The sequence below is a fragment of the Rhinolophus sinicus genome, linkage group LG06 (assembly GCF_036562045.2).
Source record: "Rhinolophus sinicus isolate RSC01 linkage group LG06, ASM3656204v1, whole genome shotgun sequence".
In the NCBI taxonomy this organism is placed as follows: Eukaryota; Metazoa; Chordata; class Mammalia; order Chiroptera; family Rhinolophidae; genus Rhinolophus; species Rhinolophus sinicus.
The window spans coordinates 152,542,463-152,556,051 of record NC_133756.1 but is presented as its reverse complement, the minus strand read 5'-3'; the positions used below and the strand labels follow the sequence as shown (position 1 = coordinate 152,556,051).

Sequence of the window (13,589 nt, the reverse complement as noted above, 5' to 3'; positions counted from 1 at the left end):
CTGTATTTCCAGCACACTGACAAGTAGTTTTTGAAGCTCAATCAAGTTCGGCTTTTTTAGCAAGACGACCTCACGGTGCTTCCTGTTTCCGTCAGGAGGCACTTAATGGCCGCTCGTACCGTCTCCAGCTTGGGAATGTTAGCAGCTGTGGATGTTCAATATCTAGATCCATTAAATCCATCAGGGGTCTCAAAGTGGTAAGATTCTAATCCTATCACCGCTTCCTTATTTATTAGCTGGAATACTTCTAAAAAGAGAAGTGTCCCTCATCTGCAATTGGGGTACCCAGCAGTACAGTTTGTATGCAAAAGGCTCTATTCTTTCCCTTTATTTACCAACTAATTACCTTTCAATGGCGTGATGCTAAGTTAACATTTGTAGAGCCTTACAGATCACCAAATGTTTTTATCAACACCATCTCATTTAATTATCACAACAACCCTGGGAAGTAGACAGGACAGATGGTGTTATTTTTCAATTGTTTATTTATTTTTTTTGCAGATGAAGGGACTAAGGTGCAGAGAAGTTAAGGGACTTGCCCAAGCTCAGAGAGCTACTAGAGTAATCATCACCAACATATAGGGAACTCAAACCATTTCTCCAAATGTGAATTCACACATTTGCTTCTCACAGCAGGAGATAGGAAGGGAGCAATGATTGTCCCCACTTCGCAGATGGAGAAGCCCAGGGCCCCGAGAGGTTAGCTCCTAACTTGCTCAAGGTCAGATGATAATAATAGTGATTATTATTTATTGAGCACTTACTGTGTGCCAGGTGCCTTGCTGACTGCAACATAACAGCGTTCTGCCATCTGCTGTGTGAAGGGTTCTCCTCACATAAGGCACATTGACTCTTCATAGCAACCTTATATGAATCCTGTGTGACAATGGAGAAACTGAGGCTCAGAGTGGCTAGGCTACATTCCCCAGGTCACTTGTATGTGACTGAGCTGGGTTCCAGTTCAGTTCTGCTCTGTATTACGCTATCACCAGACAGTGCACAGCGAGGACGGGTGCTCAGATCTTGGACCTGTGTCTACGCCTACTCCTCTTCCCCTCTCCAGCACCGGAGAGTCTGACGCAGAAGAAAGAACTTTGCGCGTGGGTGAGTAGTCGCCTCCTGCCTTCTCTACCCTCTGATTACCAACCCAGCAGCCGTTAATTGACAAGGGGAGAGAGAGGCGACAAAAAAGGATAGAACTCTCATCACCTGGCAAAAGAATTAGTGGTTTTAGTGCCTCCATGACGTCTCCAGATGTAGCTGGCTCAGCCTTTAATTGCAGCTCTCCACCACTTTGCTTCCAGAACAGAGACATTAAGCCCACTCAGCCGCACCACCATTGAAAGTGCGGGTCCTCCTGGCCTAACTGGAAGAGGCAGGAGAGCTCCGCGGGCCTGGGAGGGGCGGCGCGCAGGGTCTGCGGCCACCAAGAAGCCCACTTGGTCAGGAGCCACCCTAATGCCCATCAGACATCATCACGAGGGCCTAAATCATGGTGGCCTGAATAATTAATAACGGTGATTCTGGGTCAATGCCGTCGCTGCTGCTGTCGCCACGGGCTGGCATGAACAGTCATAAAACGGGCGTCCTTAAAGGGGTGTTCTCTTCTGATGAGATGCTGTGGCCCGCTTCCTGCACGGAGAGAGGGCCTTTGGAAGACAAAGGAGATGGGGGAGAAGACAGGAGGAGGAAAAACAAGAATCCAATTAAACCCTCAATTCGAGCAGAGTAAATGAATTTGACTTTAGGTGATCAAGAGGGAGAAAACTTCTAATTAGACACATGGCAATCCTGGGGTTGAGCACGCTCGTGACCCGCCCTCTTGCCCGCCCCTGTCACTTTTTAGATAAATGTTAAGGATTAGAATGAGATGTAATTAAAATCCATCAATCCCATACACTCGCTGCTGATGGGGTTTGATGACTGCTCACCTACTTTCTCCTTTGTCAGGAGCTCCCGCCCCCTCCTAGCTTCTGTGTTCTGATTGGCTCTTGTCTCCAGCCAATCCCTTTTGAGCAGCAGGAAGGCTGAGGCAGGAGGGGCAGCCCTTTGGTTATCCTTCTTGAAAGGCCAAGAGAAGGTCGGGATCAGGGCTTATCCGGACGTGGCACACTGGCCAGAAGTTGTAAACTGGAGGTCATCGGACAGTCTGGCCCATAGGTGAGTATAAAGAATTTGAAATGCATTTCTGGCACTACTAAATCTGGATATTTCACATAAATAGTTGGATTTTCTGGTTTCTTTTGAAACATCAAAGATCTGGCAATAATGGGCCATTACATATTCCCACACAGTGACAATTGGCTCAAAAGCTGAATAGCAACCACCATTTAGACAAAATGCTTGTGCCCCAGCTCATGACATGTCCCATCTGGCCTGACTCAGTTATCAGAGTGTCTGTTCAGCCCTCGATGCGTTTGAGTGTATAATGTCTGATTTAGGTCTCCAATCTCTAGGTGAAGGGAGATGCGTAAAGGTTCATTCTGAACCCTCCACCTCATACCTTTCCTCATGCTGAACCCTCTGCCTGGAAAGCCCGTCCTCATATGGAATCCCAGGCATCCTCCAAGGCTCTATTCCAATGCCACCTCATCCAGGAAGAATGTCCCGTCTCCCCAGCAGTAATTTGTCTCTCTCTGCTCTGGCTTTCGAAGCGCTGGGTGTCTACCCTCAGACAGCACCTCTCTGGTGTGGAATGGTGCACCCGCTTTTCCCAATGGGCTGTGAGCTTTCTAAGAGCAGCATGATGTCCGATTTGCCCTGGCTCCCTCTAGGGCCAGGCGCACTTGGCCTGGCCTAGGGCTGACACCCAGTGAATGTGAATTGAAGGGAACTGAGCACATCCTAGGGCAGGACCAGCTGGAACAAACACAGGAGTGACGAAGGCCCCTGCTGCCTCTTTTCCAGGCCCTCTTTCCCCTTCTCATGTCTCTGTTTTCTTCTTTTGCAGGCCCTAGGCTCAAGGCTGAAGTCATTTACAGAAAGGTGTTTGGAAATTTTCACATTACCATGGCCCAGCAATTCACCTGAGTGAAGAGAAGCAATGCTTAACACAACGGAGAGATGTGCTAATGGTGGGACCGAAGGCACATGACAGTGGATAGGTCCATGGGGGAGATCCTTTTGGAAAGCGAGTTCTACCGAGTGACAAACACAGACCATGATTTGTGATACAGTCAATCTAGTTCCCTCACCCAGCTGTGACCCAGTGTCACGGGGCAATTTACTTGACCTATCTGAACTTCAGAGTCCTCCTCTGAAAAATGATAATAATATTGTAGTGTAAGTACCTGACATGAGGCTTTTGATTAAAGAGGCAGCCATTGCAAAGACATCCGTCTTGAATAAATATATTGCTGGCTACACAGCTAGATAAAGAGCCAGGCTGTCCCACCCTCCCACCCATGGATTCCTCTTTAGAAAGCCCCGGGTGACCTATAGGACTGACTGCTGGAGTGACCTTGTGTGTCCCTCCCAGCTTTAATTCTTGCTCTTATGTTTAAAATTCACTGATAATAAGTAAACCCTCAAAACCCTAGGCGCCCTACCCTCAACCTCGATAAAGGCAGGACCCCAGATCCATGCTCTCTCCCTCCCAGCAACCTTACTTGGGGCCCTGGGCATGCAGTGGACCCGTCAGGGCCTGTGAGTAACTAAACTTGTTTTGTCAAAGTCCTGTTGTTGCTGAGGTGTGTCTGCAGTCATAAGAACCACAAGGATCTATCCAGCTACACCTTTGGCTCTGGTGGTGAAAATGTCTGTAGGGGCTGTCACAAGTAGTACAGGCCCAGGTGAGTGCCACCAGGCATTTCTAGCTGATAGCATCACTATCGATAGGCCGAGACTGACTCGAAACAAATACCTTGTGGACATTTCTTAAAAAGTTGAACTTTTGGGCTGGCCCGGTGGCTCAGGCGGTTGGAGCGCCATGCTCCTAACTCCAAAGGCTGCCGGTCTGATTCCCACATGGGCCAGTGGGCTCTCAACCACAAGGTTGCCGGTTGGATTCCTTAAGTCCCGCAAGGGATGGTGGGCAGCTAAGGATTGAACACGGCACCTTGAGCTAAGCTGCCGCTGAGCTCCCAGATGGCTCAGTTGGTTGGAGCGTGTCCTCTCAACCACAAGGTGGCCGGTTTGACTCCCTCAAGGGATGGTGGGCTGCGCCCCCTACAACTAGCAACGGCAACTGGACCTGGAGCTGAGCTGTGCCCTCCACAACTAAGATTGAAAGGACAACAACTTGACTTGGAAAAAAGGCCTGGAAGTACACACTGTTCCCCAATAAAGTCCTGTTCCCCTTCCCCAATAAAATCTTTAAAAAAAAAAAAAACAAAGTTGAACTTTCCACATGACCTGTCAATTCCATTCCTAGATTTAAGAGGAATGAAAACACATCCACACAAAGACTTGCACACGAATGTCCACAGCGGCTTCCTTATTCATAACAGCCCCAAATTCAAAACATAAATGTCCATCAACTGGTAAATAGATAAACAAAGCCTGGTATATCGAGACAATGGAATACTATTCAGCTTTCAAAAGAAACAAGCTACTGAGTCGTACCAACTAGAACATGGATGAACCTCAAAAACATACTGTGTGAAAGAAGCCAGACACAAGAGACCACATTTTGTATGATTCTATTTATATAGCATGTCTAGAAAAAGCAAATCTACAGAGGCAGAAAGTAGGTTAGCGGCTGCCTGGGGCAGGCAGGGGGTAAGATAAGGATTAATGTAAAAGAGCACAGGGATCCTTGTGGGGCGATGAAACTGTTCTAAAACTAATGATGGTGGTTTCACTACTTGGCAAGTTTACTGAAAATCATGGCGTTGTAAACTTGAGATGGGTAGCTTTTATGATACGTAAAATATCCCTCCCGAAAGTTGTGAAAAATCAACTTCCGCACAGAGTGGTGGTGCAACTGATGTGAGATGGTACCCACATGGTGTGTGGCTCAGTCCTTGGCATATCCCAGGTGTTTCCTAAACGTTTGTTCTGCATGTTTCCTTCTTCTGAGCTGCCTTTGACTCAGGGCAGTTCCAATGACTGGGGCAAAACAGCCTGTGGTTTCTGGTTTTCATCCACGGCATTGCCTTCCGGACACTGTTTAAATGTCTGGGCCTTACCCCTCCAGGCTCCACGGGCCTCCGTGTCCTGTGTCCTGTCGATCCTCCTTCTTCGATGGCCTTGTGCCTGCCTCCTTCTGGGGCCTCCTCCATCCCTGACTCTTACTACGTCTTTCCAAAACCACTGTGACAGCCTCTGGCCAGGCCTCCTCCTTGCCAGTGTGTTCTGCCTCCTCATTATCCCGCACAAGCTGCCAGGATTCCCTTTAGGAGCCCTCGCACTCGCAAACCTTCGCTGACTCCCCAGTGCCTGAAGGAGAAAGCGGAAGCCATCAGCCTGCAGGCTCTGCGCTCGCTTCTCTCCCACTCTCTGATTTCACTTTCTTTGGCTCCACCTTCAAATGACTTTCTCCCTGGCTTTGGACTGACAACGTGTGTTCCACCTCTGCACTTTCACCCGTGACCTTCCTCCTGCTGGAATTACCTTCCAGCCACCCTGTCCTGGTGAGGCACCCACCCTTCTTGGAACACCAGACACCCGTGACACTCATTTGAGGGGAAGAAGGGAGTTTGGAGCCAGGCAGAGCCAGCTGGTTCTAGACTTGGCTCTGCCACCTGGCCACCGAGACACCTAAGCATCCTGAGCCTCTGTTTCCTCATAGGTGAAATGGATGTGGTATTAATACGTAACATCTAGAACAGGTTAGTGTCTTTCTTGCTCACAAGATTGTGCCATCTGAGAATGCAGGGAGCATGAAATACACATCTCCCCACCCCTCTCCAGAGTGTAAGTCCTGGAGACGTAGAACAGTGCCTGGCACAGGGCTGTGTTCAATGGCTCATCTGTGAATGAATGAATGAATATCTTGCTTGTTTCTTTTCCTAGTGCCTGGTATGTGTTTGGTAAATGGCCCTCTCTCTCTTGCCTGCCATTCTTCCAACAAGCATTTCTTGGGTGTCCACCATGTTCTGGCTGTTGGATGTGGGGTTTAGGCTGCAGAAGGGCTGTGATGGGGGGCCCTTTCTCTGTCCCATCCTTGTCTCGCCTCAACCTCCTGACTCTGCTCCCCTCAGGCCTGCCTCTAACCCTTCAGACTTGGTCTACTTGGTGTTTGACTCCTGGCTTTTGAGTATGGAGGCAGATGGATGTCATCACCCATTTCTTTATTTATTCAACACATACTTTCTGGGGTACCACTTTGTGCCAACCAATGTTCCATGCTGGAGACACAGCAGAAAGCAGGACAAACAAAGATCCCTGCTTTCGTAAGCTGTTTTCTAGTGTGGGGAGAAAGATGACATAGTAACAATAACTAACTGAATAAGAAAACTAGTTTTTGGAGTCTCTGCTGGCAATGAGAAGTGCTACAGAGAAGATCAAACAGGGAAGCATGCGGTGACAATTTTGAAGAGGGTGTCAAGATGGACTTCATGGAGAAGATGACATTGGAGCAGATGCTTGAAGGAGGAGCCATGATGATATCTGGAGGAAGGGTGCTCAGGCAGAGGGAAGAATAGTGCAAAGGCCCTGAGGCAGGAGCCTGCCACGTCAGGGAGGGGAGGGGAGGCCAGGTAGGTGACGGAGGCCAATCAGAGGCCATAGTTAGGACTTGAGCCTTTGTTCTGGGTGTAGCGGAAGTCATTGAAGTGTTTTAAACAGGGGAGTGAAGTGATCAGACTTATATTTTCAAAGGATTCCCCTGGCTGTTGTGTGAAAAACAGCCTGTGGTAATAGTAGCTAACATTTTTCAAGGACTTGCCCTGTCCAGGCACAACCCCAAGTCCTTTACTCATTTCAACTCATTTAATCTTCACAACACATTAGGTGGCTACTATTATCCCCATTTTCAAGAGGGGGATAAGTGAGGCTCAGCAAAGCGATTTGCCCAAGTTCACACAGCTTGTAAGTGATAGAGCTGGGTTTGAAGCGAGACAGCAGTCCAGGCCTGGTACTTAAGTGCTTCCCACTTCTCTGCACTGCTTCTGGGGTGGGTGAGAGCTGGGCTGTGAATTCAGATAGACCTAAATGCAAAGCCTTGCTCCACTTGCTAGCTGGGTGGCCCTGGGCAAGTTCATCAAACTCTCTGTGTCCTAGTGTTCTCATCGGCACACTGGAGAGAATACCAACCTTAGAGGTTGCCAAGATAAGACAAGGTCACGTGGGTAAAATTCTTTGTGAGTGGGGATAGGATTTCCTTAAGAAGTGAGGCTTGGATGCTCAGCCTGACCACGCCCACCCCCACCCCCAACTCCCTCTCCTGTCCCTCAGCAAGGAATGTGATGAACTTGGATGATGGTTTCTCCCTGTGGGACTGTGGCCCACTCTCTTCCTTTCCCTGGGCCTCATTTTGCCCTCTGGAGAGAGGAAGGGCCCATGTGGTACTGGCCTATGTCTCTCCCCTCTCTGCAGTTTAAGGATTGACCTTGGCCTTTGCCTACCCTCCACACCCAACTGCCCTCATCCATGCAGCTCTGCCCTAGGGCCCCGAGAAAGGAGAGCACCCAAACAAGGAAATAAAGACCTGACCAAAACTCCAGCTCCTCACCCAAGGCCCTGCTGCTGGGAGGTGGCCAGGTCTTCTCATGGCCAGAGATGTTTAAACCCTTTGCACGTAGGGACTCCACTGTGAGAACTGCCTGCATGGCCAGTCGGGAACAGCTGTGCTGTCCCAGCATGCCCAAGACCCCCAGGGGTCTGAGCAGATGGTTTCTCTCAGACTCTAATTATCCACCTGCCAAGAGCCCCAGAGCCCCAGACAGGCCCTCACCATGACAGTCAGCATCCATCTTCTTTGCTGTGGAGAGGAAGCAGAGGAAGGAAGGAGGGCAGCAAGCAAGTGGACCCACCAAAGGGGAGGCCTGTGGCCTGCGGGTGTTCTGGGAAATGACCTCAAAGAATGTGTGTTTGTTTGGGAGAAGTGGCCCAGCTCGGCAGTCAGTTGTTCTAGTTCTGACTCTGCTGTCTCCCAAAGAGGTTGCTCAAACTCTTTGGGTCTCTGTTTTGCTGTCTGTTAAATGGGTATAATATTAATCTATTCCTCCCAGGGGGAAGGGTGGATCCAAGAGAAAGGCTGGGGTTCAGTTGATGGGAAAGCTCATCCATTGCTTGGACACGTTCTTCTATCCTGGCACTGGTCATGCTGGCTTATGACCATGATTTCTTTGTCTGTCTCCCACTAGCCTGGGTGCCAGAGAGGACCAGAGCTGTGTCCGATTCATCCAGTGTCCCCAGTGCCCTGCACACAGCATGGTCCATAGTTGGTACTCCGTAGTCAGTTGCTGAAATGAATAAGTGATGGCAAAAGTTTTCCACTGAGTATTTATTTTTCTTTCCTTTCAGGTTGCTGTCAGGGTTACTCCTTGGCAAAATGGAGATTAATGAAGTTTGTCTCAGAGCCCTGCCCGCTTTACTCTCTATGTCCTTCTCTCTCTTCGCTTGGTATCTTCTGTCCTCTTCTGTCATCAGTCAGCTGTCATGGAAGAAATGATTAGTGTTTCTAATTTATACTAAAATGAAAAGGACTGATAGGACTATCTGTCATTCTTTACATTTCTGTGATGGACAATCTATAATCCAAATGGATAAACCTAATGGTCAACTGCAGACAGTTTAGTGCCCCTTTCCAGCCTCGTCTCCTGGTACTCATTCTTTTTGCTCTTCCTCCTTTCCCCGTCTTGTGCGTTTCTGGTTCCACCACACCAGAGAGCTCAGTGGCTCACTGGGACTTCAGAGATGATCCTGGTCACCCCGATACAGAGTGCAAAAGAGGGTCCTCCAACCTCGACTTGCAACTCCTCCAAACAGGACGTGCACGTGACGGCGAGCTCACTTCCTGTTAAGGCAGCCCATTCCATTGCTCTGACTAAATGCTGACACTTCTCTCCTTTAGTCCATTTCCCCGTCTGCTCTCTGGAGCAAGAGTTAAATAGACTAAATTTGTCCCCTTTCACATAATCGCCCTTCCCCTAAATAGAGACATCTATTCTTGCTGAATATGTCCTGAATGTACTTTCCTTCCTCTTAGCTTTGCTCTTTCTCTCTCTCTCTCTGTGCCCTCTCTACCTCTGAGGTCACTTTCCAGTCTGAGGTCATACCTTGCTCTTGATTTATTTGTAGAGCGAATATGATAGCCAGCACCCTGAGTCCAATTACCTTGGGATTCTTTCCCAGCTCAGAAATCCTTTGAGGAATGGGTTTGGGGAGTTCTGTCAGCGTCAGTGAAATAATAACAGCTAAAGTGTACTGAGTGCCAAGTGCTGTTAGAAGGAGCTTTTAATGGATTGCCGAATAAAATCCTCCTAGCAATGTGTCAAAATAGACACTATCCTTGCCCCCACTTACAGATGGGGAAACAGAGGCACAGAGACTTTTTTTTTTAATAATGTCCCCAAGGTCAAATAGCTAAAAGTAAATAAAGCACGATTCAAACCTAGCTTGTCTTATTTCACAGGCCATACTCTGACCACCAAGGTCTGCTAAACAGTTGATGCTGTCATCATGCAGGTCTGCATGTGACTGTATGTCCACACACTCCCCACAACACACCACATATCACACACACCATGTATACCACACACACACACACATGCCAGAGCCCCCCATATATACAACATACCACCACCACCACCACACACACACACAGAACTTTGTTGGTCTGCATAGGTTTAAAGTGTAAAATCTGATCAATTTTGACACATATTTTCACTCTTTAAACCATCATTGCAATCAAAATAATGAGCTTACCTGTCTTCCCTAAATAATTACCTCACGACCTTCTGTGAGATCTCCCTCCAAACCAACCCTAACCCCCATCTAGTCAACAACGGATCTGCTTTCTGGCTTCTATTTTCTAGAATAACTGGAATAGCCTATGGTATATACACTTTTTGTCTGGCTTCTTTCACTCAGCATAGTGATTCTGAGATTCGTTTACACGGTTGTATGCATTAGTCACTGTTTTTTATTGCCGAGTAATATTTCATTGTCTGGACGTATCACAATTTGTATATCATTTACATGTTGATGGATACCTGGGTGGATTCCAAGTTTTGGCTCTTACAAATGAAGCTGCAATTAAGATTCATGTACAGGTCTTTGTATGGACATATGTTTTTTATTTCTCTTGAATAAATAGGAGTAGAATGGCTGGATCATATAATAGGTGTACATTTCACTTTTTTGAGAAACTGCCAAACTCTTTGCCAAAGTGGCTGTACCACCTTCCCCCTGCCAGTAGTGTATGACAGTTCTACGTCAGCCACTTCCTCGCCAACACTCGGGATGTACAGTCGTTTTAGCTGTAGCCATTTGAATAGGTGTGTAGTGCTATCTCACTGTAGTTTTAATTTACATTTCCCTAATAAGTGCTGATGTGGAACATTTTTTCATTCACCTACATGCCATCCATGTATCTCCTTTGGTGAAGTGTCTGCTCAAATGTTTTACCCGTTATTATTTTTAAAATTGGGTTGTTGCAGTTGTAATTTTAAGGTCTTGCTCCTCACGAGACTGTGAAGGTCTGTGAAGGTAGGGACTCTATCTGCTCTGTTCATGGTTATAGATGAAGCTCCAGGGCCCAGTGCGATGCCAGGTGTGCAGTCAGCAATCAATAAATGTCTGATAAAGTTTGAAAACATTTGAGTAAATTAGTGAATGAATGAATGAATGAATGAATGAATGAATGAAGAGTGTTTCTGTGTGTGGCTAGAGTTGGCTAGATATACGTGGAGCAAGGTTAGGAGAACCAGCACAAGCCTCAGTAGAGGGGGCAGGTAGAGTCAACAATGAAAGGGAGACGCCGAAGACGGAAGAACAAGATGGAGCCCACAGAGACTCAGTCCCTGCGAAGACATCTCTACATCTACCTCCAGCTCCTTCAGGGTGGCCAGAAGGTTTTACAGTTTGCTAATTCTGTCTAAAGTGTCAAGGACCCTTTTCTGGGGCCCATTGCAGGTCCTATCCTATTCCTGTTTCTACCCTTCTCTGTTATCCGGCTCCCCTCCTGACACCGAAATTGGGAGCCTTACCCCGAAGGAATGACTGACTTGCTAAGAAGGGGAAATGACAGGCCTGGTGAGAGAATCCATGGGGAGATTTTAGGGCATTTTCAGTCACAGCTGCGTGCCCTGTTGAGACCAAACAGCTCCAGGCTTTGGGCATAAAATGACGTTGCCCAAGAGCTGAGCTGACTCCATAACCACCAGATGGAAGCCACGGTGAGCTTCCTGCAGGACAAAGTTCATGGGAAAACCTTCCAAGGAGTCTAAAACCCAAGCTCCTTCCTCCCCACCTGCCCTCCCTGCTCTTCTCAGAGGAGGTCTTACGCCCAAGAAGGGCATCACATTTAGACTTTTAGAGTTATTTCCCGATGATGTTTTTTATCAGTTACTGGACTGTGGGTAGATGGCAAAAGCATTAATTAGTTAAAAGCAAACATTAAAAATAGGTCGTGAGTTCTGCAACCCTGCTTTGCCATCTTGTTTGCTTTTAATATCTGGTGGGCCTCCAAAGAAGGACTCCTTGAAGTTTCAGGCCCAACGTCTCTGGGGCTAAAAATTGAAGAATGAGCCCTTCACCACCTTCCAGCCCCACCAGTCCTTTCCTCCACTGTCCTCTCCCCGAGTTCCAGCAGCCCCAGCTTTTCAGAGAACCCAGGAGGCTTTAGAAGAGCAGATGTGAGCTCAGAGACCCTGGGAGACCTCAACACTCAGCAGTCTGTTTGGACTTAGAGATTATCCCAACTTCCGGTTAAGTACAGGGCAGAAGCAATGAATCCTGTCTTGCTGCTGAAGAAATAAAGATGGAGATGAATAATTGTGGTTGTCATGAGTGCTGTTTGCCAAATATGTCTGCCTCTCTGTTTTCTGAGCACATGTTAGGTTTGTACGCCCAGGACCCCTTGTCGTTGGGTGGGGTCATGTGGCTATTTTGACCAATGAATTGGGAGCTGCAGTGATGTGGGTCACTTCCAGGCTAGAACATTTAATTGTAGATACAAGGCTTTCCAGAACATTCTTTCCCTCTGCAATGGTTCCCATTGCCACCAGCAGGGTGTGAGGTGATGCTGCTCCATTAGCCTGGCTTCCTAAGTGAGAATGACACCAGTAGAGATCCTGACGGACCTGTGATGAACATACAGTATGAGTGAGAAATTTGCCTCTGTGGTTGTAAGCCACTGAGATTTGGGGGCTCTTTGTTACTGCGGCATCATCAGGCCTATGATACAGAAAAAAATAACCCCATTTGTAGGGCCTCTTCTACGCTTCAAGACAATTGTGTGAAATATCTCATTTAATCTGTGCAGCACTTCCATGAAGGTGTAGTCATCAATGCAGTCGTTATGACTGTCATCTTCCAGATGAGGAGACTGAAACTGAAGAGGAAGTTTCATCCACCCAGTCACCCACCTGAGCCAGGATTTGAAAACACGCTTCTAACTGAAAAGCCTGTGCTTTTCCCCAACAAACTACATTGTCTGAATTGCCCAATAATGAGCTTGGTGGTTTTCCCTACCTGCTAATGTCTAGGTCCCAGCTCTCTGGGGTTCATCTTTTGGGGACTGGAGCCAGGGAGTGGGGAGATTCTGACACTGGCCACCAGCCAGGTTTTCCATGGGTGCTGTTCATGGATGTCTTCTTCAATCATCCATCAACAAATGCAAATATTTACTGAGCATTTACTATCATGACAGCCTCTGTCATGGCAGAAGCACCCAACAAAGCCTGGATCATGAACCAGGGAAGGGTGGGACAGAGGAGCAGGGAGACAGATTGTTAAGGATACTAAGGCCACTGTCATGGAGCGGCCAGTGTGGAGGGAGGGGCAGCATGATGGGGCTCAGAGTGAACAACAGCAACAGTAACAGCCCTAGTCACTGTCTAGTGAGCACCGACCGTGTCTCAGGCATTGTGCTGAGGGTGCTTCCTACATAATATAATTTCCTTCTCACCGCTGCTCTCTGAGGTCACCATCATTAGTCACATGTTACAAACAAAGAAACTGATACTCAGAGTAGAAGTAACTCACTGAAGTTTACACAACCAGCAAGTAGCAGGTATAGGATTTGATCCCACATCTGTCCATTCTATAGCCCATGATCTTAGCTCGTACTATACCCTATTTCTCCTTTTGAACTGATGGGTGTCCGTCAGTCACTCTGTGCACATTAGGAAAGCATGCTCTCCCTGTTGGTGGGGACAGCCCAGTTTCACAAGGAGAGATGACCTTGATGGATTGGAAAAAGATACTGCTAGGCAAGTGCAGGGCAGCCTGAAGTTTCACCAACACCTCATCTTGGCTGTACCCCTTGTATGGGGAACTACCTGCAAACCTGTCCAGGGCGGCCCTGGAGGCAGGGTCTTTGTGGTGCTGAAGATTTACACTATGGCTTGAGGTCAGGAGGAGACTGTGATTGAAGTAGGTAGTGGTTGTAGCTGACTCTGGTTTCCTAGAGGCTGGCCTCAGTGCCACAGGAGGAGATGCAGAAAGACAGGCTGGAATGGCACAGGTGGAGAGGAGGG

General features: G+C 47.8%; 1 long non-coding RNA gene across 1 annotated transcript; it reads left to right on the top strand.

Moving 5' to 3' along the window:
- Positions 1 to 28: 28 nt before the first annotated feature.
- LOC109455075 (uncharacterized) lies at positions 29 to 12,865 on the top strand. The gene is made up of 4 exons (XR_012497582.1): positions 29 to 197; positions 993 to 1,104; positions 1,951 to 2,160; positions 2,951 to 12,865. It is a non-coding gene; the product is annotated as an uncharacterized LOC109455075 (long non-coding RNA).
- Positions 12,866 to 13,589: the final 724 nt, after the last annotated feature.